This window comes from Podarcis erhardii (assembly GCF_964252035.2).
Source record: "Podarcis erhardii genome assembly, chromosome: Z".
Lineage (NCBI taxonomy): Eukaryota > Metazoa > Chordata > Lepidosauria > Squamata > Lacertidae > Podarcis > Podarcis erhardii.
This window is the reverse complement of record NC_138504.1, coordinates 19,875,117-19,885,661: the sequence shown is the minus strand read 5'-3', so window position 1 is coordinate 19,885,661 and position 10,545 is coordinate 19,875,117.

Genomic DNA, 10,545 nt, shown 5'->3' with positions numbered 1-10,545 from the left:
TTGTCATGGCCCTGTCACTCTGGCCAAGGTGTCACGGCCTCTGTTTCCAGGACAACCCAAGGAGAACCGAGGAAGCAAGGAGGAAGGTGTATGACACACTGTGGGCCTTTTTCAGTGCTTGGGAATTCTCTGTCAATGAAGGGGAACTGCAACAAACTGTTACAACGTTGGATGCTCCTTCTTGGTTCCAGCCAGTCAGCTATGCGCTCTTCCAAGAGACTCCATTCCGCAAGCCACCTATTTTTCTGTTTCTTTTTCTATGTGTCTCTTGCCTCCACACCATCCTGTCAAATACAGTGGTACCTCAGGTTACAGACACTTCAGGTTACAGACGCTTCAGGTTACAGACTCCGCTAACCCAGAAGGAGTACCTCGGGTTAAGAACTTTGCTTCAGGATCAGCAACAGAAATCACACGGCGGCGGCACGGCAGCAGCAGGAGGCCCCATTAGCCAAAGTGGTATCTCTCTCTCTCTCTCTCTTTCTTAATCATTTTTAAACATATTAATTGTCATACATACTAAAAAATTTCACATCTTATACAATCTTTTTGGACTTCCATCAACACCTCTGATGATCCCCCATTTTTATCATTTCTTCTGCATTTCTTAAATTCATATTGCCTTTAATTATCTTAACTAATGTCTCCCTTTTTATCCAATTATGCAATAATTCAAATTATTCACCTCACAAAACTTCTTGCAAACCTACAAATGTAATCTGGTCATCACAACTACTTTTCAAATAGTCCGTAAATTTACACCAATCTTCTGTGAATCTCTGGTCCCGCCGGTTTCGAATTCTTCCTGTTAGTTTGTCTAATTCTGCATAGTCCATCAATTTCATCCTCCAGTCTTCTTTCATCGGTAATTCTTCTTGCTTCAATTTTTGTGCCAATAATATTCTTGCTGCCATCATTACATATAAAAACAGCTTACAGTCCTTTCTGCTAAAGTGGTATCTCAGGTTAAGAACAGTTTCAGGTTAAGAACGGACCTCCAGAATGAATTAAGTTCTTAACCCGAGGTATCACTGTAGTCAGCTTCCTTGGGTCACAGAGCATGCTCAGTCTTCATTGAGCTGTGTGGAGGTGGGGCGTGTCCCGCTTTGGGATTTTAACCAAAAAAAATTGCACTTTTGAAAAACATAGGACTCTCTAAATTTAGGCTTAAAATTTACTGCATTCAATGCCCTAAAAGAAAATGTGATGATAATGATGTATAGATGGTATATTACACCAGTTAAGTTAGTGAAAATGTATAAAGTTAGTAATAAATGTTGGAAATGTAAAGAAAAAGAGGGACCATTTTATCACATGTGGTGGGAATGTAAAAAGGTGAAATGCTTCTGGGAGATGATTTATAATGAGTTGAAAAAAATGTTGAAATATACATTTATAAAGAAACCAGAAGCATTTCTATTGGGCATTGTTGGAAGTGATATAAATCGAAAGGAATGTAAGCTCTTTTTATATGTGATAACAGCAGCAAGAATATTATTGGCTCAGAAATGGAAGCAAGAAGAATTGCTGATGATTGAAGAATGGAGGATGAAGTTAATGGGCTGTGCAGAACTAGATAAACTAACAGGAAGGATTCGAAACTGGCGGGACCAGAAGTTTACCGAAGACTAGAGTAAATTTATGGACTATCTGAAAAGTATGTGTGAAGACCAGACGACGTTTGTAGGTTTGCAAGAAGTTTTGTGAGGAGTATTATTAGAAGTATTGCAAAAATGGAGAAGGGGGAATGATAAGTTAAGAGATGTAAAGTTAAGAAATGCATAAGAAGTGGTTAAGACGGAGGATCATCAGAGGTGCTGATGGAAGTCCAATAAGATTGTATAAGTGATAAAATGTGTGGTATGTTTTATAATGTGTATGTTAAAATCAATTTAAAAATTTATAAAAAAAGAAAGAAAGAAAAGAAAGGCTCGGGTTCAATCCCCAGTTTCTCCAAGTAGAGCTGGGAGAGACTACTTCTCTAAAACCTTGGAGAGCTGCACCTAGTCAGTATACACAACCCTGAGCTAGATGGACCGATGGTCTGCTTCAGCATAAGGCAGCTTCCTACATTCCTTTGGGTGGTGCCAACATAAAAATAGACACCCACTCCTGCATCTTAGAAACAGAAGGCATGATGAACCTATTTAGGGGGAGATAGGTCGATTTATTATTTATTGGTCTTCTCTTCAAGGTGTAGTATGGCTTTGTGCCATAAAAATGTCCACACAATTTGTAAATGTGAGCTTGGCCATCTACCATGAGGGTTTACAGAGATCCATAGTTTGATTTGTGAACACACTGTGTTTTGCAAGTGGACTTAGTAAGGTTTGCCCCTTTCTTGATCAAGTTTGGGTAAAAGCAGAAGCCTGTTGTGCACAAATTGGTTAGCTGTAAACTGGAGACATTGCGAAGCCATCTCCCCCTCCCCAGAACTTTTGCCAAGTTTTTTTAAAAGGTTTGTGTGTGCATGAGTTTAAATGAATGTTTTTCATCCCTGGTTTGAGGGGCCCCCTCTTCTGCTTTGGGGCATCCTTGGTTGGAGCAGGTGGCACAAGTGCTAAGAGCACTTCAAGCAACAATGGCTAGCTGAGTCTATCCACATTTTAATTTCCCACAATCCTTCGGAATGACTCATTTCAGGGGTATTGCGGGAAATTAATAGGGCATTGTGACCCAGCTGAGATTGTCAGGCAACCAAGAAGAAAAGAATGAATGTTCCAAAACAAGCTTCAGAGATGAGCTTTCTTGGGGCATTCAGGTCCTTGCAGCACCCAAGGATGTCAGATGTGATCTCTATATTTAAATAAATAATGTACATTTATTAAATGTACCAGATGGAACACTGGCTTGAGCCAGCGGGCTATTTTTATGTCCTTATGAAACAAAATTTAAAAATGGCTGACCACTTCAGTGAAAAGAATTGAAGGGTAGAGAGAAGCAAGGAAATCAAATTTTCTGATAAGTTTGTCTTCCATTTTATATTCGGAATGTGAAAGAAATACAAGAGGCATCACACTGGGGAGAAATGTACTGGGGTTGCTGGGATTTTTTTTTTTGTTTTGGTGTGTTGTATGCACTTTTAATTAAAAATGAGTAGAACTACAAAACTTTTTACTGCTGAACTTCAGGCCAACACTTCAAGGCACAACAACAGGAAGAGCCTATTTTATACTTGAATTCTGCTTTTCCAACAACCACACTGAGCTGAAAGCAACTCACAATAACAACAATACATTAACAAATAAAAGTGCTTCTTGATGTTTTTAATGTTTAAGGTTTTACTATGTTTTTATATGTGCAGTAAGCCATGCAGAGTGGCTGGGGAAACCCAGCTAGATGGGTGGGGTATAAATAATAAAAAATTACTATTACTATTACTACTACTACTACTACTACTACTATTATTATTATTATTATTGCAAACAAAATATGCAATAAAGAGCAGTAAATTTAATAAATGAAATATAGAATAGCAAACACCTTTGTGGTTTTATGGATCAAGGATTTACTGCCCCTTCAAAAAAAAAAAAAAAAAACACCCCAAAAGGTGGTCCAATCCAACCCTTCTTCCTTTCTCTTTCCTCATTCATCAGTATCCTTAAAAGAACTGCTTATAATTAACATAAAGGAAAATAAAGTTTGTAAACTTTTAGGACAGGGATGGGATAGAAACTGCCAGCCCATGGGCTGGATGAGACTCCTGCGGGGGGGGGGGTGCACCATCTGACCCACAGTGTCTCTTCCTCACCCTGCCCCACCAACTGTAATTAAGCCTCTAGAGGGTTGGCCAATAAGGAATATGGCCCCTGAGCCAACAAAATTTCATCATCCCTTTTCTAAGAAACATGATTTGTGTGACTTAGTCACCTCTGCATTTTTTTAAAAACAATGATGCTCCCCATGAGTTCGGGCAAAAAGGATGCAGCAGAAGGGTAGAATGTTCTGTTCGCACATAGTTTGCCCGGTTGGAATCTAGGCATGGATGAGAAATTAAGTTCAGTTTGCCTTTAAAGGCGAGATGATCTAATTCACCATTCCAAAACAAGATATGAACTGAAGCATAGGCATCCTTCAAATTTCAACATCTCTGAATCTTGTGATGCAGTTCTCCAGCCAAGTAATGTGAACAAAAATGCATATACTGGGGTAAAGTGTGCATTAGGAAATAACAGTTTAAAAAATGTATATAACAGGCAGAATCTCATACAAAAATGCCTATTGGGACAAGTTTGAACAAATGTTGCTTTTGGTTGGTTTTTTTTAATGTGGGTCAAGGCATGTGGGCCAAGGGCAGAGAGAGAAGTCCACTCATGGAGAGGCAAATTCAATATCAAAAGCCTCCTCTGGCTGGCTATGGAAAGGTCTACAACCAGTTCCTCACTGGTGTCAGAGCTTTGGTGGTGGAAATGTTTAGAGATGTCACAGGGACATCCCCCCCCCCCCAAAAAAGTTGTGAATCTGCTGGATCTGTGGCCACCCCATTATCCCATTGTGTTCCTGTGCACCTGGAATGGAGGGGGAAAACCCATTCCATTCCTGAATCTGGTATAGTAGATTTATATTTCTTCCCATTGCTTCCATTGGGAGGGAAATTGCTTAAGAAGAAGGAAACAGAAAAGGGTGGGGAAAGTGGAAGAATACCACTCTGTCCTCACATTGCTCCTCCACCATGAACCCAGCAGGAAACTGGATAAGACTGTTCAGTCACCTAGAATTCTCTCTTTCTGAAGTCCATATCAAATCCCCAGGAAGTGAAGCAGGGAATCCATACTCTATTTCCAGATACTCCCCCCCCCCAGGAGCTAGGCAGTCTCAGAATAAGAGTCACACAGACACACACAAGTTCTGTTTCACGTCTTCAAATGAATTTAACAAGGGATTTAGAAATGTGAGAGATTTCACATCACCCGTAGTAATGACGTCATAAAAATTAGAGAAGTTTAAAAGAGGACAAGGGAAGCTTAGACTGAAACCCTGCACACTCTTTCTGGGAGTAAACCTCATTGACTCACTTCTGCATTTTTTTACACTGCTATGATACAGTCCACCCATGAGGTCGGGGTAAAGCAGCTGCCTCTGCGGGTGCCCCACCTGCCCCACCAGCACCTGTGGAGAAGAGGCATGGCAACAGCAAGTTCTCACTAAAGCCTTGTGAGATTTAGCTGGAAACTGCCACCATCAGCACTGCTTTGTGCCGCCAAAAGTGCCAAGATAAGCTTAGGGTTTATAATCTTCGCATGGAGAACTACTTAGCCCTTAGCCCAGATGACCTACTTGGTACCACCAAATTAAGACCAATCACTCAAGGCCCCATTACCTTGAGACCTTCCCATAACTACGCAGGGCCTTTGTAGAACTAAGATTCCAAAAGAAGCCCTCAGCATATTTAGAGGGGAGATATTCCCCATATGGATCACAAATGTATATGTATGGATGGAATCAGGTAGAGGACATCACACCGTATCTGCTGATTTGCCCCCTGTATACAATGCCCAGAGGAAGATTTATATCGCCAGTTCTCAATTGGCTTCCAGGTTGATCCGCACAGGAAGTGACAGTTAAACTCCTAGCAGATAAACATCTATATATTATACACCAGGTAGCCAAATTTGCGCCGGCAGCCAAGAAGCTCCATTCCAGCTATATGAATGCACTCCAATTTTAAAATATAATGTTATAAATTTATTTTTATGTTGTAAACTGCTACATACTACATTGTAGGATCTTAGAGGAAAGTTTTCCTTTTATTCTCTGTTGTCCATTGTAAAGGCCTTTGGCTATATACAATAAAATTGACCAGGTGACTCTAAATAAAATGCCTGTTTTGTGCTGCTGCTACACAACCTAGGTAAGGGATACTGCTGCCAAGTGGTGGCAGCAGGTGGGGTGGGACTTCCTGTTTCACTTCAAGCAGCAAAGTGGGATATGCTGCTGCTGTACCAGGGCTAGCCAAAATGGTGCCTTTCTGATACTGTTGGAGTACAACTCCATCAATCATTGCCAGCATGGCCAATGGTTGGGGACGATGGGAATTGTAGCCCAATAACATCTGGAGAGGCCCGCATTGGCAACTCTGTCCTTGACTGTCTCACTGAGCTTATTGGGGATTATTTCTGAATAATCATGCAAAAGATTCTTTTACTCAGATAGTTGTTAACCCAACAAAGATATCTGCATCCAGGGGTCAATTTGCATGAATACATTTTGGAACACTCTCCCAAATGCAACATATTGAGTGCACATTCTGTGTTCCTTTATGATATCCTTTTCCATCTAGAGCATTTAAATGCAATGTTGCAGAGAACAAGACACAGATGAGGGAAGGCGATACTTTTTATTGCCCCAACTCCAGCATCATCTTACCTCTGTCCATCTCTCATTCTCTGGCAATAACTCATCAAAGCAAGCTGCGAGATGGGTGATGAAATTCAATGCTGGTGAATGGAGACTTTCCAAGGGAGCAACCATTTTTATTGTGATTAGTTTGCCGCATAGGAAGTTGCAGTTCTGAAAGCATCAGTTTGCACCTATAATGTCTCTAGGTAGTCAGCGACACAACTTCCCGCTGCAACATGTTTCCTGCTAGTCTCACTCCCAAAGCTTGCCGAGCTAAACTTTTGCTGCTTTGGCAGAGTTAAATTGCCTCTTCATTGAGCACTGTCCATTGAGCAGTGACACTTGCATAAACTATATTCCAGGGAGTGAACTGGGTGGAATTGCTAGAGACCTTTTATATTTGTCCTCTCCTCCTACCTAGCAGATGCCCAACAACTTCTCCGCTTCCCTCAGGTATTTAAAGTGGGGCTGCCAGAGGGAGCATCTCAGTGTGTGCACTGGTGTTGTATCAAGTGAGACATATGGCACTTTCAGTCATCAAGATGTAGGAAATGTGGGGGGGTGGGGGGTGGGGTTGGTGGTGGGGGGGGGGTTGCAAACAATGGTGGTTACTATATGACACTGAAAATTACTCTTCTTCCACAACGTGAGGATTCACTTTGAAATCTTAAAAGAATTTTGTAAAGATTTTGCCTTCGTTGTTTTGGGGAAATTAGGGTTTTTGCCCAGTCAGAGAACTATATTAGATTTTTAAGCACTATGGTTGTGAAATTACACATTTAAATTATATAAACATTAAATAGCAATGGGCATGTGCACCATCCATATCTCAGCATATTACTACCTGGGTAGCTTGCAACACACATGTACATACATTTTTGTGTGTGAGAGAGAGGAACAGGTTATATTGGTTGGTTGGTTGGTTGGTTGGTTGGTTGGTTGATTGATTGATTGATAAAAATATTTATATACTGCTATATTAAAAAACCCCAGCAGTTTATAACATAAAATCAGACAATACAGTTCTAGAAATTTAAAAACTAGTTAATAGCAAGAAGAATTTAAAAACAAACATCAACAGGCCATTGTGGGGGATGTACTATAAGGAAAGCCTAGGTAGCTTTTTGTGTCTTTGGAAATGCTCTTGATTGTAAAGGTCATGCTCCAGGTTGCCACCGAAGATGCTGCTATTTCAGTGACCCCAAACCTACACAGCTTCCTGAATTTGGCCAAGATGGACTTTTCAGAGCTTTATTCCTTAGAATCAGCAAAGTGGTTTCTTTTTTCCACTGAACTCAATGTATTGATTTATTTATTTTGAGATATCACACAGACAATTGCTTACCCAGGCTTATGTGTGATGATCTTTGACCCTCAGGAGGCCAAGAGATCAACTGATACGTTCCACTTTCTCCCCCTCCTCTGTTAATTCTTCCTTTTTGGCTTCTCTTTCTTTCAGCCCTCAGTGCTGGCCACTAGGCAGAAAGAGGCCTAATCAATACAGTGCAACCAAGCCTTGTGACCTTGCAACCTGCCTTCAGAAGGTCAAAGGGCAGAGCGGAATGCTAGGCCATGTTTTTAATTGCTAAGTTTTCCAGTGTGAGTTTCTTTCAGCTTTGCCCCTCACATTCTTGACTGCCCCCTCTCCCCCCCTCAAAAAACCCCCTCATCCAAACAAACTGAACTAGGGAAGGCTGGTACAGATTTGAGGGCAATTGGTGCTCTGTCTGAGACAGGTCCAGCTGTTTCTAGAGGAAAGCACAATTCCTGTCAGTGAGGCTAGCTCAGATAGGTTGGTAGTGGAATCATTCTGGGAGATGGTCTCTATGACAACAGAACAGTGATGGTTGCTCTGAATCCCCACAACAGGAAGTGCTTCTGTAGGAAAGTGCTTCCGCTTTGCCTATTATTATCACTGATCAGAGCAACATGTGGAGTCAGGAATGGAGAACCTGTGGCTGCCCTCCAGATGTTGTCACACAACTCCCATTTTTTTCCTGGCAATGCTTGCTGGAGCCAAATGTAGCTTAGAATCCAGCAACATCTGAAGGGCAATTCCCAGTTATAAAAAGTGAAGGAAGCTGCTTCATGATATGGTTACTGTTATAGCAGAGATACAGAACTTATGACTCTCCAGCTCCCATCAGCCCCAGTCAGCATTGCCTTTGGTCAATACAACAATGTACTATAACATCTGAAGGGCCATTGGCAATCTGTTAAGACAGACAGTAGACAACACTTAACTGATACAATCAACTTTAAACTACTATGCAACCCTGCTTGACTGCATCATTTAAATTTGACTGTATCATTTACATTGTATATCCATGGAATGTTTCTTCGGAAGTGGCATGCGAGGAATGTTTGCTACGAGAATTTTCAGAAATTGAAAAATAAAGTCTTTAAAAAACCTTTTCGTCAAGCAGGTACATTTTCAGAAGAGGGAAACCAACACAATAAAGGTTCTGGAAACCAATACCTTTGTGGAGCTATTAAGAGGGTTGGGTATGTTTTGCCTGGAGAAGAGAAGACTGAGAAGTGATATCACAGCCATTTCCAAGGGCTGCCACACGGAAGATATAGGAGCAAGCTTATTTTCTGCTACTCCAGAGGGTAGGGCCCCAATCAATAGATTCATATTACAAGAAAGGAGTTTCCAACTAAACATTAGGAATAACTTTCTGATGGTAAGAACTGTTCAACTGTGAAATGGGCTGCCTCGAAAGGTGGTGGGCTCTCCTTTATTGGACGTTTTTAAACAGAGTTTGGTTGGCCATGTGCCAGACATTCCTTAGCTGTGATTCCTGCATTGCAGGGGTTGAACTAGGTGACTCTTGAGGTCGCTTCCAAATTTATGATTCTATCTGGAGGGCTGAATATTGACTGTTTTCAACAGTTGCATAGAAAGGGAGTATTGATAGGTTTAGGTTTTCACACTATCTCACATCTGCTTAATAAGCTGCAGCTGCCAAATTTCCTCTTCTATTGCTGAACTTTCACCCTTCCTGCCCACACAGCAGTGGATCCTGCCACCCAAGGGCGTCATGTGCTTGTGCTTGTGCCAGGCTTGGTGCTAATTGTCTCTTGTGGGTGGAAGCAGAAGGATGTAAATGGAATCAGTCTAATAGAGGATGATGGGCAATCTGTTGACTGGTCAAGAGAATGTCTGAAAAACCTGGCCTCCGCCAGAGAACTCAGCTATTGAACATTCATCCTGATTTGTTTGCACAAAGCTTACATGGAGGTTAGATTATATCCAGTCTTTATTGAACATTCATTCTGATTTGTTTGCAGGGAGAGTATACAACAATGAGCATTCATCCTGAATTCTTCCTCATTGTCTGTGGGGTGATAATGCATTTTCCAGTTAATCATTCATTCATTCTGCACTTTTCAATTAATTTCCCCATCACATTATTGACTGTAAAATAGTTGTTTTTGGTGCTAGGTCAGGGCTGGGGAGCATGGGGCTCTGCAGACTTTCATCAGCCACAAGCAACATGGCCAGTGATCTTGGATGATGGGACTCGTAGTCCAGTAACAGGTTCTCCATTCTTGCTCTAGGGCAATAATCTATATTGATTGCACAAACTTTCCAGTAAGCTTTTGAATCCTTCACAGAATACTGGCAGGCTGGAGGTGCCCTCAATATTGATACTCCTATTTTCAGGGCAATTTTTTTATTGGGGGGGGGGTGTTCACGCACCCTGTTGATAGCATTGCTATGGGTGCTCTCATTCCAGCCATGGCCATGCTCCAATGCTTTGTTCTAACAGCCACCAATCTGTTAGTGGTAGATTTTGAAGAGCTGGAGCTCATTGTGGCAACCCTCATAGCCCCTCTATCAAGGAGAGTCACAGAATAACAGCTGTGCTGATCCATTATTATATCTCACTCCATAAACAGCACAGGCACACACATACACAGCTTAATACTCAATTTATAAGGATTAGCATGACCGCAGTCTTATGCACAGTGTCCTCAGAGCCAGCTCCATTGAACTCAGTAGTGCATACTTCTAATTGCATAGGTGTAACTTGTAAACAGTGTATCTGTCAATTCTGGTTTTTCTCATAGTTTCCACTGTAAAATTCACCTCTCCACATTTCCACATCATTTTGCTATTTTATGCATGAAATTTCATAAGCATTTTAGTGCTAATTTATCCCAATATACACATTTATGTAAAGCACTTTCCCATTAATG